The sequence below is a fragment of the Triturus cristatus genome, chromosome 2_2 (genome assembly GCF_964204655.1).
Source record: "Triturus cristatus chromosome 2_2, aTriCri1.1, whole genome shotgun sequence".
Lineage (NCBI taxonomy): Eukaryota > Metazoa > Chordata > Amphibia > Caudata > Salamandridae > Triturus > Triturus cristatus.
Window position 1 is genome coordinate 615,982,999 of NC_140582.1, and position 21,015 is coordinate 616,004,013.

General features: G+C 43.0%; 1 protein-coding gene across 1 annotated transcript in view; it reads right to left on the reverse strand.

The window, feature by feature from the left end:
* SPOCK3 (SPARC (osteonectin), cwcv and kazal like domains proteoglycan 3) overlaps window positions 1–21,015 on the reverse strand; it is a 1,171,449-nt gene that overhangs the window by 615,062 nt on the left and 535,372 nt on the right. The gene's annotated exons all lie outside the window — the stretch shown is intronic.

A 21,015-nucleotide genomic window follows, 5' to 3' on the forward strand; every position in this document is an offset into this window, starting at 1 on the left:
GGAACTGGATATCAGTGCACAGGACTCGGCATGCAGTGGTTTCTCAGGCCGCTGGAAGGTGCTGCGTTGATTTTTCGGCTGCACGGTGGTGCTGTGACAGGAACTTCAGCCACAAGGTGGGCAAAGCATTGAATTCCTTCAGAACTTTCGGTCTTGTCAGCTTCCTGTACAGGAACAACCTCCAGAGTCCCAGAACTGGAATAGGCACCTCCTGGCAGGTCAAAACTCCCAGCAGTGGAGTTCCAGGAAGCTGTGGGTGAAGTCTTCATGGCCTTGAGACTTCAGAACAGGAGGCAAGCACACACAAGCCCTTGGAGAATCTTCTCAAGCAGATTGAAAAGCAAAGTCCAATCTTTGTCCTCTCCTTAGCAGAAGTAGCAATTCTGGGCTATCCCAGCAAAGCAACACACAGCAAATGCGCAGTATGTCTCCTCATAGCTCTATAGCTCTTCTTCCTTAGCAGAGGTTCATCTTGATTCCAGAAGTAATCTAACACTCTGGGGTTTTAGAACTAATATTTATACGCCATTTTCTCTTTGTAGTTTTTGTTTCAAGAGTCTCTGAGCTCAGTAAAACCAGTTCTGTCCCCCCCCGGTCCAACTTCACTCCAGGAGGTGAAGACAGCATTGTGCAGAGCAGGCACAGACTTTTCAGGTGCTAGTGAAACCTCCTCCCACCACTCTGAATACAGAAAGGTCTATTCATCCTGGCTCTGAGTCACCCAGGAAAGGCAGGACACACCTCAACCCTCCTTGTGACTGTCTAGAGTGTATGCACATCCCAAGATCCTGTCAATCTTAAACCAGAAGGTGAATACACAAACAGGCAGAGGCACACAGAATGGTAAAACAAGAAGATGCCTACTTTCTAAAAGTGGCATTTTCAAACACACAATTTTAAAAACACCTCTAATAAAAGGAGTGTGATTAAATTCTGAGTTCTGAGAGCCTAAACTCCATTTCTCTATCTTGTCCCAATGGAAAGTTGCCCTTGTAAGACGTTTCAAAAGAAAGCTCCCATGTTAACCTATGGGACAGACAGCCTTTTAATAGTGAAAAAAATGCATAATATTTCACTATCAGGCCATTTAATACACACCAGTACATGTCCTACCTTTCACATACACTGCACCCTACCCATGGGTGTACCTTGAGCCAACCTGAGGGGTGCCTTAAATGTAAGGAAAGGGAAGGTTAGGTTCTGGCAAATGGGTGCAATTGCCATGTCGACATGGCAGGTAAGACTTTGTGCAGACACTGCAGTGGCAACTCTGAGATACATTTGAAGGGCTACTTGTGTGGATGGCACAACCAGTGGTGCAGGCACACTAGTAGCATTTGAATTACAGGCCTTGAGCGCACACAGTGCACTCTGCTAGGGACTTATTAGTAAATCAAATATGCCAATCATGGATAACCGGTCAGAATTGCAATTTACACAGGTAGCTTCTGCACTATGACACTGATCAGCTGTGGCAAAGTGCCCAGAGCATGTAAGCCAGCAAAAACGAAGTCTAGCACATAACCAAAAATACAGGAGGCAGAAGCAAAAAGTCAGGCGAAACCAACGATACCAGGTCTAACACGTTGTCTCTTAGTTTAACCTGACATGTTTGTGCCAAGTTACCAGAGGGTTAAACACAGGTTTAATTAGTGACTTTGGTGGTTCAGCTTGACAAGGACTGTGTTTATTATTTGAGTTGAGTTCTCACCCCTCTCAACTAATACTTCAATGTAGTACCCCTATCTAGGTGTCAATTATAATTCTCCATGCCATTTTTGCATTAAACTAATTGGTTTCCAGAACTACGCAAACACCTGGTTGCCTGCAAGCTTACTGACCCCAAGGAGCTTGCAAAGGAGTCAGACCTCTGGGTGACTACCAGATTGTTTCAGAAGTTGCCTGGGAGTGATCCTGAAGAGGGTGGTTCAGGGTCCACCCAACAGAGTGTGGGGGTGTACACAGTGAGCCAGAAAGGTCTCCATATAGCGTGGGAGGAAAGGGTTCGTATACCTCTCCTAAGTATAGGGGAGAGGTTCTGGAGAGTGGAGTCCCAAGGCACCCCATTACCAACCATGGTGATGCGATGTCTACCAGTTGGGGCACAAACAAGGGGGCCTGGTCTGTTCAAGAACCCACCAACTGATGGAGGCTCCAAAGGAGAGGCCCTCATGGCCTTGGGGAAGGGAGTCCCCAGGGGCAGGTAGTAGAAAATGCCCTAGTCTTGCTTATTTGGTAGGTTAGACTCAGAGAGTAGACTGTGGTCCCTGAGGGTGGGAGTCCCCGTCTCTATCACATCAAGGTGAATGGGGTAGCAATCACTGCTCTGAGGGACACCTGAGCCAGTCGGACCATAGTAGTGTAAAGGATGGCTTCCCCAGAGCAATACATTGGTCAGGGACAGGTCCTTGTGTGCCCCATGACCCTTGCAGCCTGGAGTGGGGAGGGGTGGGGTAGGGAGATGACCCATAGGAGGCCCATAGTTAGTCCTCAGATGCTCATAGAAGGCCTTCTGGGAAATGAATTGCTACCGATTTTAGGGAAGCTGATATGGGGGCTGCACGGGGTGCACTGAAAGCTCAGACATCTGGGCATACCAATTTCAAATGAAGGGTACATAATCCCCGATGGAGGGATGGGGAGTAAGGAATCATTCTTGACCCCTGTTCAGCCTCAGGGTACAGACCCTGGGCTGGGTGACCAGTCTCAGGGTACCACTCCGGGGCTGGTGGGAAGGAGAGTTGAAGAAGGGTGCCTAACACAGTTACCCCCCCACTCTGAGAAACCTCAGAGATCTGGATGGCCTGGGGTCTGGCTCTTGACACTGAGAACTGCCAATGGCCTCAGATCAATGCTACCCTTATGGGAAGAGTTTTCCTTGGGTTGGGGACATAAGTCTGATCCAAGTGATGAAATGGGTCACATCCCTTACTTGGCCACGGTGTTACTATCTGCCTGCTGTAATGCATTTGTGAGCAAATCAAGGTTAGGGGCTGCACATATGAGGTCCACAAGTGAGGGATTCTCCGTGGGTCAGATCAGTGGCACAGGAGAGTGCAGACAGAGGGAAGAACGGAATTCAGAAGGGAGTAGAACTGAAAGGTGCCTCTGCAGTAGAGGTACATTGTCTACGCTCTCTCAACTAAGCAGGGAATTACATCAAGGTTTTGATTAGTCTCCCCTGTCTTTAGGCTGGAGTGGGTCATGTTTGACCTAGCCCTCTTTGAAGGATCACCCCTAACTTTTTTCCTTTTACCCTCCATTTTTTTGCTGAACTTATTTATAATTTGTGTTGGCCTTAGGACTCTGTGCACTTTACCACTGTCAACCAGTGCTAAAGTGCTTGTGCTCACTCCCCTCAAACATGTTTATATTGGCTTATACCCAATTGGCATATTTAATTTTCTTTAAGTCCTTTGTAGAGTCATGAATCATATACCCACGCCCTGTAATTTAAATGCTACAAGTGGGCCTGCAGCACACATTGTGCCACCCACTTAAGTAGCACTTCAAACATGTCCCAGGTCTGCCACTGCAGCCTGAATGCAGTTTTAAACTGCCATGTGTACTTAGCACTAAAATCCCCTTGACATGGATTAAACCACTATTTAGTTACATATAGGTCACCTCTAAGGTTGGCCCTAGGTATCCCATAGGGCAGGGGGCTGTGTAAATAAAAGGTTGGACATGTACTTTTAAGTTTTACATCTCCTGGTAGTGGAAAACACAAAAATTCTATTTTCACTACTCAGAGGCCGACCCCTTCCATAGGATAACATTGGTAATTCCTTATTACATTTAATAAGCTTTAATTTTCAATTGGGAACAGGTGGCTATGTCCTGTTTGGTGTATATGAAATATTAATGATCAACCCTCTTTGATGGTAAAGTCAGATTTTTCATTACAACTTTGAAAATGGCACTTTTAGAAAAGCTGCATTTTTCTGCCATTACCCCTTCTATGTCCGTAGCCTGCCTTGGGTCACAAGACTGGGTTTAACTGACAGTTAGCCTTTGCGAATTCCTTCCAAACAGACACACAATAGAGGGATTAGGTGTGCCTGAATTAACCATCTGCTGGCAGGATGGGGTTGCAAGCTGAGCACAGCCCCACTTGCAACTGAATAATCTGTGCTCTTCCTTCACAAAGGGCTTAACAACCCCACTTATAATTCACACTGAATGTATATCATCGCAATATCGATATATTCACTGAACGAGTGAGTGATGGTCTGTACAAACTTGAAAAACAAAGCAGGAGCAAACAAAAGTTACAACACAATCTTACATCAGGTGAAAGAAGGGCACTGAAAAGGCTTAAAAATGACAGGGAAATTGTCATAAGGAAGGCATACAAAGACGAAAACGTTGTTGTAATGAACACTGTAGATTACAAGAGGGAAATTGAATGACAACTGGGGGACACACAGTGCTATGAAAGAATAGGTCACAATCCCATCCAGGAGTTGGCCACTGAGATCAATTTGAAACTTATGGAGTGGAGGGATATTGGTTTACTTAGTGATCAAGAAAATAGATATCTAAAAGTAGAAAACCCCAGATTTCCTTGTATCTATATCCTCTCTAAAGTCCACAAAAAAGGGGACTTTCCCCCAGGGAGACCTATCATTTCAGGGGTGGGTTCAGCTACGGAAAAAATCTATCTCTGAATTCATTGACCTTAAGCTGACTAGACATGTCTTGGATCTACCATCCTATATCCAAGACAGCAAGGACATCTTGTCCAAATTTTGAGACTCTGATTGGTCAGATGACCTACTATTTGTGACACTTGATGTCAGAAGTTTGTATACATATATTCAGCATGAATTTGGAATAAGGGCTGCTGAATTCTAATTGGACAGAGATGGGACGGACCACTATGAACAAAATCAGATGGTGCTCGAGATGATGAGGCTGGTGCTTACCAGAAATTATTTTTTGCATGACGGAAGCTGGTACCATCAGAAGAGGGGCACGGCCATGGGATCCAGGTTTGCTCCCTCGTATGCTTGCCTCTTTATGGGGTGGTATGAGAGGAGGATTGCCTGGAACAGATGTGCCTCTCCCTGGGCAGAACACATCGTGTTCTGGGGAGGTACATCGACGATATTATCTGCCTATGGTATGGCATGGAGTCACAACTTCTGGAATACTTCCATTATCTGAATAATAATCCATACAATGTAAAACTTACAATTGAGTACCATAGGGAGAACATCAATTTTCTAGATCTGCACTTCTGTGTAAAGGATGGGCAGATACAAAGCACTCTGTATCGCAAGGAAACGGCCTGTGATGCAATCCTACATGCTAGCAGCGCACATGCTAGTTCTACCATTCGGAATATTCCATACAGAGAAATGGTACGCATGAGGCACAACTGCAGTGAAGAAAACACATTTAGCAAAAACATTCAATCTGTCAAGAACACATTTTTGGCAAGGGGGTATAACAGGAATGTCCTAAACTCGGCTGAGATTAGGGCAAGATCGTTGACTAGGGAATCAACACTTACCAAAGATCGTAGGGTGGAAGCCAAGAAGGATAAAGTTGACATCAGATTTACCACACAATACACCATGCACAGTGATGCAATCTTCAAATTATTGAAGAGAAACTGGTATTTTCTTGAGGAAATACCTAGCCTGCAGAATGTGATTCGGAATAATCCTTCTATCACATACAGAAGAGGAAAAACATTGAGAAATTAACTGTGTCCTAGCTATGTAACTACTGATACAAAGAAGGGGGTCACTTGGTTACCAGCTAAACCAATGGGTTTTTACACATGCAGGACCTGCAATATCTGCGACTTGGGTATTGACAAGATCAAGAGCTTTACATATAATGGCTCAGCTAACTTTAACAACTTTAAGTTCATCAATTGCAACACCACTTTTGTGGTGTATGTGATTGGTTGTCCATGTGTGCTTAACTATGTGGGCAGCACAAAACGGAGCCTAAAAATATGGATCCAGGAACACAGATGGGCAATTCTAAAAAGTGACCTGAGATACCCACTCACAGAACATTTTATAAAGAATCACAAAAGTGAGACCACCTTTGTTCCATGCCATTGAACATGTAGAGAGGAGGGCTAGGGGTGGTGATTGTGAACTATACCTAAGACAATGTGAATCCAAATGGATCTGTATACTCCAAAGTATGACCTTTGGGTTCAACACTGAATACGAGATGCACTACTTCTTGGAAAGCGGCTGACATGTATGTTAGGTCTGTGTACCATATACCACACTGTTTTGACTCCCTCCTGTGCATTTAGACGATCATGGCATTGGCTTATTACCACTATACTATATGTGATTCATTGTAAGTCATGCTGTGCTGATTCCCTCGTTGACATTCAGACGATATCGACATTGGTTCACTACTGTTGTACTGTATGTGATTTATTAGAAGTCAGATCAATGTTCATGTTGTCTTGAGACATTCTGACAATGTAGGATGGTTACGTTACATTTCTGAGACTATGATAAAACGTTATCTCTCTCCACACTGTATGAAATATTTTGCACTCACTTTAAATAGGACTGGTTCCAATTATCGATTGGAAGAGCGACTTTTCACATTTATGACCGCTGTTTCTAATTATACCTGTTATGCATTAGTCTGCAATAAGTCTCCTTGATATGCAGTCATATTTAATTGGACTGATGTTTGTGATGTACCACGACTTGTAAATAGCTGACCCCCCTTTCTTTACTATTTCCTATTATGCTTTTCAATGTATATACTTATGATGCAGGTACTTACATCTGCAGCCGGACTGATGACTGATGGAATATCTTAATTATTATTATGGCAACATATGCGATAACCGCAATCACCTTTATACCTGTACACTATTGATACATTGGAACTGTGATCTCACAACTATTCATCAATGTGTGAGAGGATTTTTTATCAATATTTGGTACTTGGGATGTTTGTCCCACACACACAAAGTTTTTAAGCATAATAACCACCTTGGGCTTGCAAATATCGTCATGCCCGTCATCGTACATTCCTTGTATTTGATGTTGTGCTTTGTCTTGTCGTGAGCCTAATCAATTGGTGGAACTTTTTTACTGCTATATACTTAATATTATTATACGTCTCCACCATCATGCATAGTTGGAGGTTCATGTTGTACATTTTGGCGATTATTTTTAATTCATGAGAACTTACTATGATATGAATTCTCTACTTTTTGTACGCGGTTAGCAATCCATACGATAAACATTTCTTCCGTTCTACCACGCAAATGATTCTTAACGCTAATTTATTTAAAGATTATTTTACATTGACACAGTTTTATTGTCTAAACATATCACCGCTCTAATATGGCGGCTCTCTTGAGTCTCGGATATCTGAGATCGGCATTTCCGTGTTGTATATTCTTTCGGAAAAGGATAATAATGATTGGCTGCCACTAATGAGCTGGGGGTGGAGCTTGGTACACTTATAGTGGTGGTGGGAACACTGTGATTACGTACGGTGAGAGACAATATCGGATTCGAAGTTAAGGTGAGAAGAATGGATTCGGGTACAGTTCCGGGTTGAAATGCAGTATTATTTTAGATGGGAGATGGACTATGCGTTTTACTGGGGATTTTTTAAATACGGTATTATTTTAGATGGGTGATGGACTATGCGTTTTATTGGGGGGTTCTGGGTGGTATTATCATGCTAACTTGCATGCCGGGTTTGGGAATAGGTGAGAGTGCAAGCGAATAGATTCACATACGTGCCATGATTATAACCGAGTGGTTGCTGGGACTTGTAGTCCATGTCGGCTACGTGCCGTAATACTACTACTTGGATTTCTGGGGGGGTCTGCAAGTTGTTATGCTTGATGTCACAGAGACTAGCTCGCACATCAATGCACATATCGGTGTGTCTCTCTTTTTTAATCTTGGAAACATATTCGTTATTCTTGCTAATACCAATGTAGTCTTCATGCCGGTCTTAAGTCGACTACCTTTGTCTTGTTAACTCTGCAGTAATATCCTTTGATATAGCTCTCTTATATTTGGTGTTAAATGTGGCTGTGGGATTATATTTTTGGGTGAAGAACTCACTAGTTATTTTATCATTTTTATAATCATTCCATTTGTGACAGGGGGCATTATTTCTATCTGCTGTATGAATAGGCCAGAGTGAAATACACTCGACCAGATGAAACTGCGGAACTCACTTTGACAACATAGTGGATAGAAAGGTATGACTCCCCAATACAAATATTCATCTGTTCTCTTGTGATTGGGGCTTACAGTACTGAATGTCTTCATCAATGATTGACTCAGGTAATACCTGTCATTTTAGAGTAACAATATGCGTTGACATCATTTTACGCAACCTTGGGTTCATTACTCTTAGTTACAGCTTTGACTCAACCACTGGCGCTCCTATGTTTGGCATACACTGCGGAATACGGAACCATTATCTTAGCAACCTTTGGAATTTGTTCTTGTCACTACATATGTGCCTGAGCGGATACACTGTTCCTTTTTGTCTGGGTTGATTTATATAAATATAGGCTACTCTGTTTTTATTCTTATAATTGTTATTCCCATTATTTTCTCATGCCTAATTTCAAGTAAAGATTATGAGGTGTTCTATTTGACAGCGATGCGATCACTTTAGTCTTGATTCCTCATGAGGCAGGCACACTCTTTTGTGGGTGCCTGCTATACTCTTAGTACATATTTTTTCCAGTTTTGGTTATACTGCAGAACACGTGCTACTTATGAAGCCTATATACTTTTTTGGATTGAATTTGTTCTATTTGTCGGTAAGTTATATTATTTTGCTCCCCCTTTTTTCTTTTCCGTTTTTGTCAAACTCATAATTAGATTTGTTTTCTTTTCACTTTAGACATCTGTGACAATTACTCAGGATTTATACAAACATTTGCGGACACTTTCTAGCTGTTAGTTGTCACCGTTATGATTTGTGATGTTTATTTTCTGTTTTGTGTCAATTTCATTAAGCATTGCACTCTCTTAATTTTACAGTATATGTGAGGAAAAAAAAAGACAACTTTTTTTTGGATTAGATATTTGAATTATAAGCATTATTCCTGAACCCTAAGAATAAGCACAAATAACATGGGTTTTCAGGCTATATTAATATTTGTTTTTTGTTCTTTATCTGATGTGACATACCTGTTATGACTTATGAGGTCTTACCTGACCATGTATTAGTGGTGCTATATTTGTTGTTGTTGTTTTACAGTGATGTGCTGAATATTTGTTTTGTGTTCTCTCCGTACAATTCGTTTTTTGATGTCTGTTTTGCTCAAGTCCTGTGTCCCATATATATTTTTTGAATGTAATATATATGTTGTTTTGCTGATATTCTTTCAGCCCTGATGAAGTCCACGGTAAGGGAATGAAACGCGTTGGCTGGAGCATTTATGTTGGATGGTCTTTTACAATCTTGAAATAAAGAAGTTAATTTTTTATCAACACGAGTCCACTGGACTGTTTGAGCTGCGCACCCCCACCTAACAAGTAACTATTCCCTTGATCTGGAGCACAGTGACGCCACGCAACGGCTAGTGTCGGGGTTGGTTGCACGGTGAATTTATTTATTGGAACTGGCGTAACGTGCGACACAGGAGGTCCGCCGTTGCTTCTTTTGGATTATTCTAACCCCACTTTGTCGCTTCAGCCAACTTGAAGCCAATGCAGAGGAGGCAGGAAATTCCATGCACTTCAAAGTCAGTGTCTAGAAGATCCCCCCAACTTCCAAGACCTGGGTATCAGAGTATAAAAGTAGGACATCAGACACCAACTCTTCAGTACAATTATGGACCTGTGGACTCTACCACAAAGAAGAACTGCAGTCTGCTGAAAGGACTGCTACTCTAATGGACTGCTGCCTTGCTGGACTACTGCCTTGCTCAACTGCTGTTTTGCTCAACTGCTGCTTTGCTCAACTGCTGCCCTCTTGCCTGGGAGAGGGGAACTGGACCTGCAACTGCATCTTGAACCCTGGGCTACCAGAGCGACTCTAAGGGCTAGGCTGCTGGTCTCCTGATCCGAGCCTCAGGGACGTAAAAGGGTCCCCAACATCCTGCACCAACACCTGGACCCAGCTGGAGCGAGTTCCTGGCATGCAAGTGCTGCCACTTAGGTCCTGGATCCTTGGTGTGGCCTTAGGGGGCACTATTGAAGTTGTTGTGCTGTTTCACCTATAACTGGGCCCATTCGCGCCAAGGCTTCGCGACCCTTGCTGTCATTCAACGCTAAGCTACAGCAGCCATCTCTTTGCACTACAGCATCAACCGCACATGCGACCGGCCATTGCAAAGCTCCAGCAACACCCATCGGCAACACCAGGCTTGCTCTGCATGCTGCTCCGGCAACCTCCCAAAATGCTTTCCTTGCAGCCCCCTCCACCAAGAACAGGACGCTGATTTGAAAAGGTAAATATTTCAGTGGGACTAATCTGGTGACTATAGCCGATCTGCGCTAAATCGCAGTTGGCCTGAACTTGTGACATTTTACCTGGTCCCTTGCAACCAGATATCCATAGATGGCACTTTGTGTTTTTTGGCGCTATTTTCTCTAAAATCTTTAACATATCACACCTCTGCTTCTCCTCATTTGATTCTTGTCATTTTGGTGTGAAATAATTTATTACAATGGTGTGGGATTTTTCCTGTGTTGTGTTACTACTTCATTACTGTTTGTGTGCTGCATATATACTTTACACATTGACTCTAAGCTAAGCCAGATCTCACAACCCAGTCAACCGACAATCCAATTTCTCACAGGCGTGATGTGGTTATCCCTTCCCACTAGCAATTCTGTATCAGATATATCAATGGTTTGCAACAGTAATTCCCGGCACAACCATTGATAAGTGAATGACTCTGGAAAAGGAAGTGGTAACCCATTCACAAAAGTGAAGGGATCATATTGGGACCCATTCCCCCTTATGAAATTTGGGAAATGTTCCTAGTCGAGTATGCAGTGGTCAGGGGACACCAGTCAATTCTCATAGAAACTTGAATTCTCATTTCCTTTAAAGATATAAAAGGTACTTTATTTAAAGTGAATCACAGTGATGGTAGTCTGCAGACCATCCCATATATTTTCTCTAATCGGAGTGAGTTCCATTTTGTGACCAACTTCATAAATATTTAAGCAGTAGGTCAGATTGCAACAAACTCTGAATCCTTTATTTTCACAAACTCACCAATTCAACATAAATCAGTTTACAAAACACCTTTTCTGGTTACAAAAATACTTCTTGCAAATTGTAACTGGTGCTTGCGCCCATTAAGTATGTATATATGACCACATATCCATCATTTGACTTTCTACAAGCCTCCTTACTATCTTCTAGAGACATTTAGGTGCATATTTACAATAAAGTCATGCAGCACAGACAATGCATATTTACTATGAAGTCATGTAGCAAAGCAAATGATCTTGCTGTGCTGCTTTGCATGACATAGCAAGGGCACGAATGTGCTGTATTTAATAGAGGCATTACTGTTCTTTTCCTTGTGCTGGCGTGCAATGGACTGCCTTGCACCAACACAGGCACCCTTGCACCATGGTGCAAGAGTACCTGCGTTACATGCAGGAATTTTATTGTGTTTCATGGGACACCTTCCTGCCTGAAAACAATCCTGAGAGGCTTGTTCCACTTTCTATGAGTGCAGCAGAATGCAACACACATAGAAAGAGGAAACAATAAGGTGAGATATTTCTCCTTGTTATACCTCTCTTCGGGAGGCATATTGTTTGGCGCATTCCTAGGTCTACCTTTCTTCAAAATCTGGGAATGTGTCAAAATCCATGGATGTTGAATGGGAACATCCATGCTAAACCGATGAAAATGCCTCCTTGGCGCAGAGTAATTCAATGCAGCGATTTGCACCGTGTTACGTTACTCGAGACTTATGAAGCCACACAGGGCCATTCAAGGTGGCTTTACGTGGTTTCATAAATCTCTTATTTGAATTACGTTGCTCTTTCACCATGTTGCGTAGTGAAAGAACGACACACTGGGACTCATAAATATGCTACTAAGTCTACAATGATGTGCTAGAGTAATAGTTAATAATGAAACAGCTAAATTTAGCGTGAAAGGGGCGTGCAGTGGGTGTTGCGGTGGGCGTTCCACCGCAATACCCATTGTGATCGACACTTATTCTCAAGCTCTGCATGAATTGGTGGCAGCGCCGAACTTAAGACCAGAACAAACCTGGAAAATGCAAAATGCCATGGTTTGTTCATGTACAGGAAGGTGTCCCTTCCTGTACATAAACAAACCTTTTTCAAAAATGCAGTTTTGTAACTTGTGTGCTGCACGAAGCTGCACACATGTAAGTTACAAACTGGCATTTTCGGTTTGTTTATGTGCAGGAAGGGACACCTTCATGTACATAAACACACCTCTCTGCTTGCAGACACCCTTGCACTCTGGTACAAGGGGGCCTGCGTTGGTGCTAAGTCATGAAACTTAGCGCCATCGCAGGGGGAAACGCCAGGCTGCACCACATTCTTGAGAATAGGGTGCAGCCTTGCGTTTCCAAAGTAGTGACGAGAGGCATTAAGCCAAGGAAGCTAGCACCTCTCACCGCCACTTCATTGAGAATATCCTCCAAAGTTGGAACGTAGCAATCTTGGCCGGGCATAGGCTCCAAAATCATCCGGCTGAGGATTTCCTTGGGCACAAATTTTGTATTTTCCTGCTCAGAGCCTTTTTTTCCAAAACCAGAGGCTGTCTAATTTGAAGAAGAACTCCTTGGATACAGCCGGAAACCTTGCCCTGCTGGAGAACCTTCAGCTACAATTTCAGAGAAGTAAAATCTCGGACCAAAAAAAACCTGGTTAGTGTGTCTTTTTTTAAGTTAAAGCTCTCTACACTGTGCCATGGCCACCACGGGTTCAGCTAATGTTTGAATTACTTAAAACTTTAAGTAGCCTATCAGATTAGTGTATTTATTAGTTGTGGTGGATTTCAAACCACTTTAATTAATCATTCACTTTCTTACACTAGACCTAATGATTATTTTGCCCAAATGACATATTGGAATTGCATGGACATTTTCAAGAATCACTGTCACAGAGAGAAGGATGAACGGGGTGCAGAATCGACCCTCTGTCACCCAGACCTGCGCTCGTCAAGTTAGCTTTTTAATGTTTATGACTAGTTAAGTATTGCAACAAGCAGGATAAAGCTACAGTGAACAAATTGGATCATCTGCTAAATTATAATTTCTGCATGTAAAGGTTCCTGACGATCAATTTTTTCTTTGTTCTCTTTTGATAAAATTATATAGAGTATGAACCATAATCTAGACAGCGATGTGCAAAAAGGGGATAACTTCAAGATGTGCCGTTTTCTTTTTTTATCATGAGCATAATGTCCCTTTAAATGAAAAGCATATATTTGATGTGATCTTAAAACTCTTTCTCTCTCTCTCTCTCTCTCTCTCTCTCTCTCTATTTCTCTCTCTCTCCCTGTCTTTCTCTCTTTGTCTCCATTTTGCAGACGAGCCAATGCTTATCATGAAATGCAGATAACATTTTGGAAATGGTATAATGGCTGCTCTTATTAAAAACAAACGTTTATGCAACACTTATTTTAAAAAGCTCTATGCAAATAGCAGGCTGTGATATGAATAATGCCATCTAATCAGACATGTTCTTGCACTCTAGAAATGGCCAGATGTTCCTCTGAAATATTATTTCAAATATTACTCTGATTTATTATTGTGATTAGTACTTGTTTAGAGAACCATTAAATCATTCATATGCTGCAAGCTCTATTGAACCTTATAATAACAGTATGTTGCAAAGTTTAATTTGGGCATCTAACTGTCGACTTGCAATGTTTTCAACATTTTTCTTTCTTTTGCTTTTTTTCCATGGGGCTGCAGTATGCTTTGCACATACTGGATCTGGAGCCATTTCTTTACCTGTGTCTTAAAAAACACAACACTATTTTTCTGCAATAGCAGTATTAACTACTTGCATCTGTTTAACTGTTTAACTGTTGATTGATGCACCATTTTACAAGTTATCGGTAAATGAACTTGCTGCATAGAAAGAATTGTACAAAATATTAATTTCAGGAACATATCCGATCGCATCTTTCATCTGAGTAGGTCCCTGATTTAAACTCCCATTCTTACTGGCTATCCTACTAGCTTTGGAACCTCATAAACTGGGGTCTTGACCTGACTTCATCAATTGGACGAAAATATGTCTCTCATTTATGAGCCCCTGTGTCACTTTTGCGCCACCGGAGCGTCACTTTTTGTGACGCACCAGTGGCGTAAAACATGTGCCATGATGCACCATATTTACAAAGTGACGCATCACCTAGATGCGTCACTTTGTAAACCCCTGCGCTACATTATACCTGCGTCAGGTATAATGTATGCAGGGTGGGCGTTCCCACGTAAGTAAGCATCGTAGAAGTGACGCAGTGAAATCTACGAGATTTCACTGCGCCACTTCTAGGGTGCAAATGCGTCAATATCTTATGCCTGCCTCACAGCAGGCGTAAGACTGACGCAGGCCCTTTCACATGGGGCTTGCACCATGTGAAAGGACACATTGCTGGAGTTGCGTCACTTTTGTGACACACTCCAGCAATGCGGCACTTTTGCGCCTACAGATACGTCAGAAATACTGACGTATCTGTGACTCCTTGCGACATGATGCGTCATACTGTAAATATGACACATCATTGGAGTCGCAGGGAGGGCGCAGTGAAAAGTGACGCATCACTGTTTTCACGCAGTGATGCGTCACTTTTCATAAATGAGGCCCTAAGTTTCTAGTGACATTTAGGCAAGCAAGGAAAATGGACACGCTCCCTCTCTCCCCAGGAGGGAACTAAAACGCAACAATAAATGCTGGTAACAGGCTCCAGGCAAATTTCTGCATGTTCTGTCTCAAACGTTTAATTTACATTGTGTCCAGGAAAGGGTTAAAGACGATTCTTCGATCCAAGAGTGGTAAGCTTATTTTTCAAGAAGATGGCTGCAGGACTTGCACTATGCTGGATGGTTTCGGAAGACTGGGCCAAACTAGTACAGGGCACAGTGACATGACATGCATAATTGTAAGAATCAGGGTTATTGGTTTTGGGGGGTGGAAGTCCCACTCAGCGATAACCACGATCCTTGTCAGGATGAACTACAACATTCACTAAATTTACCTGTATTTAACCCTCTGGTAGCGCAGCACAAAGCAGTCAGACTTAAATTAGAGGCAATGTGTAAAATATTTATGTGGCACACAAACAGTAATAAAGTGAAAACACAAGAAAAATCCAAAACCAATTTATAAAAATAGAATAAATGTTAATAAATAAAATGAGACCAAGACAACAACAATCCAATTAATAGTACCAGAGATATCAATTTCCAAAGTTTTAGGTAAGTATAGCTTCTAAAAGCATTTAAAGTGTCATTTGCCATCACCTGGCTGTGCTAGATGGGTAGGAAGTCACTAGCTCAGGTAGACCACAATGGACCACTTCCCAGATACAAGGAACCAGTTTGCCTGTGCAAAGAATCTACTTTGCAGTGGAGGACACCGCGAGGAGCAGGGAGACAGTCGTAGATGGTCACCTCTGTAGTATGCAAAGGAGGCCTGACGTTAACGGTCATCGATGTAGCACGAAAATACAGTCGGGCGTCGAGGATGGCTGTTGTTGGAGCTTTGGATTGGCGGTCACTGCGGGTTGTCATTGCTGTAGCACAAAATGCAGATCGCATATTGCCATTCATCGCTGGCGGTCCCTGTAGCGCTAAGAGTTGGGTTTACAGGAACGTCATGTTGATGGCCTTTCTGGGTGCCAGAGTCTTAGCACAAACAGGCCCGTTCACAGTTGCAAAGAAACCTAAACTCCAGGATTTCTGTAGGCCAGCTGGGCTGTTACAGGGAGGCGTTTGGAGTGTATGTCCCTGTAGATCAGAACAGGAGGTCAGCCAACTGACCCTTGGAGTTAGCCAGGTTAGACTAGGATGAAGGGAGAAGGTCCAGTCTTCCTTCTCAGAGAGAAGGGCAGGCCTCAAGCAGCAGGGCAGTGATATGGGATACAAGTTAGGCCTCAAGCAGCAAGGTAGTCCTCAGGTATCAGAAGGGCAGTCCTCTGGGGAGCAAGGCAGGCCCTCTTTTGTAATAGCCACAGGTCCAGGAGTGCACTGAAGAGGGGCTCAGGAGGTGCAGTATGTACACCATGTGCCAGCCTTTGAATTGGGGGGATTACCTACACTACCCTCACATCTGGTTGTAGAAAGTTCTTCCCTTCCCCTGTCAAGGTTCCAAGAAGTCTTTGGTGACAAAAGACTAGTATCCGGTTCCTCTGTGTTTGCTGAAGGCAAGCCCTTTGACTTGTTGGGCAGGAAACAGCTCTGCCCCAACCCATTCATGCAGGATGGCCCATCCTGCCTACACCTAGTCCCCTTATGTGTCAGTGTCTGGGAGGAATACACAAACCCCAACAGCAAAGCAATTCACAGTTGTGTGACCCAGGACACTGGAATGAGTCACAAATGTGTAGGCAAGCATATACCAACTTTTTAAAAATGTCATTTTCAGAATTGTGACTTAAAATCTGACTTTACCATTGAAGAGGGTTTTAAATTATTATTCATTTGAGAGTAAACACCATGGGCCCGATTCACAGAACTAACTTAAGACAAAATCCTAAACTTACTACCATTGTGGTATTCACAGAAGGCACTTACTCATTTTGGTATTCACAGAAGGCACTTACTCATTTCGGTATTCACAGAAGTTAGGAGTCCTAACTTTAGGACTCCTAAATGCCTTCTGTGAATACCAAAAGTCTTAAAATTAGGATTTTTCTCAGTTTGGTAGTAGTATAGTTAGGACTCCTAACTTTAGGACTCCTAAATGCCTTCTGTGAATACCGAAAGTCTTAAAATTAGGATTTTTCTCAATTTAGTAGTAGTAAAGTTAGGACTCCTAACTTTAAGACTCCTAAATGACTTCTGTGAATACCAAAAGTCTTAAAATTAGGATTTTTCTCAGTTTAGTAGTAGTATAGTTAGGAGTCCTAACTTTAAGACTCCCAAATGCCTTCTGTGAATACCGAAAGCCTTAAAATTAGGATTTTTCTCAGTTTAGTAGTAGTAAAGTTAGGAGTCCTAACTTTAGGACTCCTAAACTGAGAAAAATCCTAATTTTAAGACTTTCGGTATTCACAGAAGGCATTCAGGAGTCCTAAAGTTAGGACTCCTAACTTCTGTGAATACCGAAGTGAGTAAGTGCCATATGTGAATACCAAAATGAGTAAGTGCCTTATGTGAATACCAAAATGGTAGTAAGTTTAGGATTTTGTCTTAAGTTAGTTCTGTGAATCGAGCCCCATATCTCTATCTGCTCCAAAATCAAACCTTATTACTAATTAAATGTAATAAGGTGACCCAGGGTTAGTCAATGGGAGAAATATGCCTTACAAGAGTGAAGCACAATGTTCGGAGTTTTTAATTGCCAGGACATTCAAAACGTTTTAAGTACATGGAACCCTGCCCTATATGTTTTTAGGGCCTAGATTAGTGGTGACTTATTAAAAATTAAGGTTTAGGCCTGTCAAAAGGTTTACTGTCCCTTGTCAAAATAGCAGTTTAAAACTGGACTGCAGGCTGCAGTACATGTAGTACCATTTACTTGGGACTTACAAGTACATCAAATGTACCAGGCAGGTATATGCCAATTGTACCATGTTTTAGGGAGAAAGCACGAGCACTTTACCACTAGTTAGCAAGGAATAAACTGCAAAGAGGCCTAAGGCCCCAAAAAATGAGTTTGTCTACATAGTGCAAAAAATGGGGTAGATCATTCAAAACAGGCCAGGATGGGTCCAACAAGCTAATGTGTGTCACTTCACACAAAGTGTAGGGGTGCTAACTGACAACCACTGTCACACTGTAAGAATGAGATTGGTATCTGAATGAAAGCAGAAAGCACTAAGGCTGGGATTGGGGGAGGAGTGTGCAGATGGTGGTGCAGAAAGGTGTCAGGGTACTAGGGGGATCGTTATCATAGTGGGCGGATAGCCACCGCCCGTATGGCGGTGGTGATCCACCCGCCAAATTCTCCCGGCCGCATTACTTTTCCCCCCGCCACATTAGGATGGCGGGGGGACCCCGGCAGACGGGAAGACCATCTGCCGGTTTTACACCGGTAGGCAATCCGCCCGATTGCCTACCGGGCAGAAAAGCCCTGGAATATGGTGGCGGTGCCTTGCAGATACCGCCATCCATATTACCATCATGGCGTAAAATGGAAAGGCCTGCGGTTTGGTCTTTGGGGGCACATTGTGGGCCCCCAGGGTGTTCGGGGGTGGGGATTGCACATGGGGGTACCTATGGTACACCCCTGCATTTGCATGCACAAGGTGCCTGTCACGTTGTGCATTCAAATGCACAACATGCATTTTACACATTGTGGAGGGTGCTGCTTGCAGCACCGCCCGCTGCAATGTTCAAAATGTGAGAGGCGCCCGCCAGTCTGGAGGGCGCATTCTAATGCCACTTGCGGGACCACAACGACCATGGCGGGTGGTCCCGTTTCCCGATACGGTGGCCGGATCGTAATAGGCCCCTAGGTGTGGCATTTATTTAACTCGTTTCCGGATGACACAGGAGGATACCGAGGGCGGGAGGAGAGGGTGTTGCCATGCCAGGTATTGTGTTTTTAAATATTGTTATAGCAAAGGGTGATATTGCTTTTGTGGGAGGGGAGTAGGGCAGTAAGTCAATTGGTTTGTATTTTTTAGCCTTGACACAAGGTCAAAGTTATTTACAAAGTACAATGAATAGGAAGGGAGCTGAAATAGAAGAGGCCCAAATGTTCACCGCCCCCACAAGACTGCATTTCCCCTGAATCAATGGATCAGCACCTAAGAGGTTTTTTTTGGGGGGGGGGTATACATTATAAAACTGCAGATGAGTAGTCGTCCGTAACATGGTGTAAGCCACCTCGGGTTCCAAGTGACATATCAGCCAGTGTGCCAGCATTGCCTATCTTAAATCTCGCTGTTGGAAATCAACACTAATATTGAGAACTACCATCTGTTAATGTAGAAGGTGCCCATTGTATTATACTCAAATATCAAAGAAACACAACAAGTAATATTTCCCATAAATACATCAAATGGAACTTTGGCATCAAGATAATGTGCCTCCATTTTTTGGAACCTGCTTATGCAGGAATTTGAGGGGTGGCAAGGAACATGGAATCAAAGGTTTCTCTGGAATAGCAACGCAAATTGTTTGCCAAAAAACACATTCACAATAAATCTTCTTTAGCATTTAGCAGGAGCATCGATTTTTGTCAGCAAGGAATGTAAATGGCTCAACACCCACCTCAGCGAGGTAACTAGTTTTTGTGGGACACTTTGCTACTGTCAGGGTTTCAAGCACTGCACCTCTAATTGCATAAAGAGATTTGCATAATGAACAAAATAGATTTGTGTACATTTGCATGCTATGTAAGCAGACAGCATGTTGTAGGCGAAGTATTTTGATTTGAATAAAGAACGTCAGCACTTGTTCATCTTCCCAATCATGCAGATGTAATGCAATGCAAATAAAAGCCATAAATCAGTGCAAATTATCAAAATAGATTCTTTAAATATTGGTTCATCTTTCTATGGTCAGAGGGAGGCGTGGGAAAGGAGAACAAATGCAGCCGTTAGCGTCATGCTTCATGGAAACGGACGGAAGCATGCATCATAGCTGCTGATCCTGCAGTCAAAAGTCAGCATGAGCCGGTGTGGGCCACCTACACATGTTCAAGGACGCCTCTCAAGCCGCAGCCTGTTCTATTAACTCCAATCGATGTCATCAGATAGCCTGTTTATTCTGTGAAGTCTCTGCTGGTGCCACAATTCAGAAGCACTTGCACTCCAGCAAGGACTGGACTACAAAGTGCTTTGATATTCTTCACATAGACGGTAAGTGCATGGAGGGAATGTGGCAATTCGCAGACTGCCTCAAGTGACCCATTTTAGATGGTGGGGCTGGGGGACACCTGGCTCTGGCGGTGCAACGTTGTGTTCACTAGCCAACGCTTTCAAAATGCAGAACTGCTCTTATTAAAGGTAGACGCACGCTTATTCTGCTCAGGTTTTGTAAATTCGCCAGCCAGTAACTTACAAATGAATACTGCTTTCCTACACTACCAGCCGAAGCCTCTTACCGACTGCAGACAGGACCCTTTCCCCTCCACCCTTTCCCTGTGCCAGGGTTAGGGCATGCTTTAAAGTAAACACAGTGGAAGGTGTCACTAAAATGTTGTATGCATCTCAGTGCTTTCCCTTAATGAATGACGTCACACTAGATCTCAAACCCCCAGATGACATCTTCAAACAAACAAACATTCTCGAATGTCTACTTCGGGTGATCGTTAGAGGTGCAGACCTGGATAAAAAACAAAATCCAGTAAATCAGGTACAAACTCGGGCAATATGACGGATGTATTTACTTGTAACACTCCAACTCCTCGCAGACGTGGCCTTGAGGTATGACTGCACACAGTTATACAAACGAAAGCAAGGGAGAGAACACGTGAAAACACAACCAGAATAAAACAACTATAACTAAATAGCTATGAAACTGTAAGGATGGCGCCCTGTACGTGGGGGTATTGGGAACAGAAGGCTGCCTGGGTGAGTTTTCTCCCACCAGCCACTGTACTCCGTGGACACAGGAAGCCCAGCGAGCGAGTCTGAATTTTGTTGGGGAGAGAGTTCCCCACAAATACATTTTTGAAACAAACAAGGGAAAATGTGCATTTTTAACAACTTCATCATCATATCCTACAGTGCCATAACTTTCAAAACATGGTAAATGATCTTTTCATGCACCAAGATACGAACAAGCCTAGGAGCGAACAGATTTTCGACAGGACAATGTTAAGAAACATCTCGACTACGAATGCAACAATTTAAATACAAATCCGGTATTCTCAAGGTAAAGTGTCGACGTGACTGCGCGCG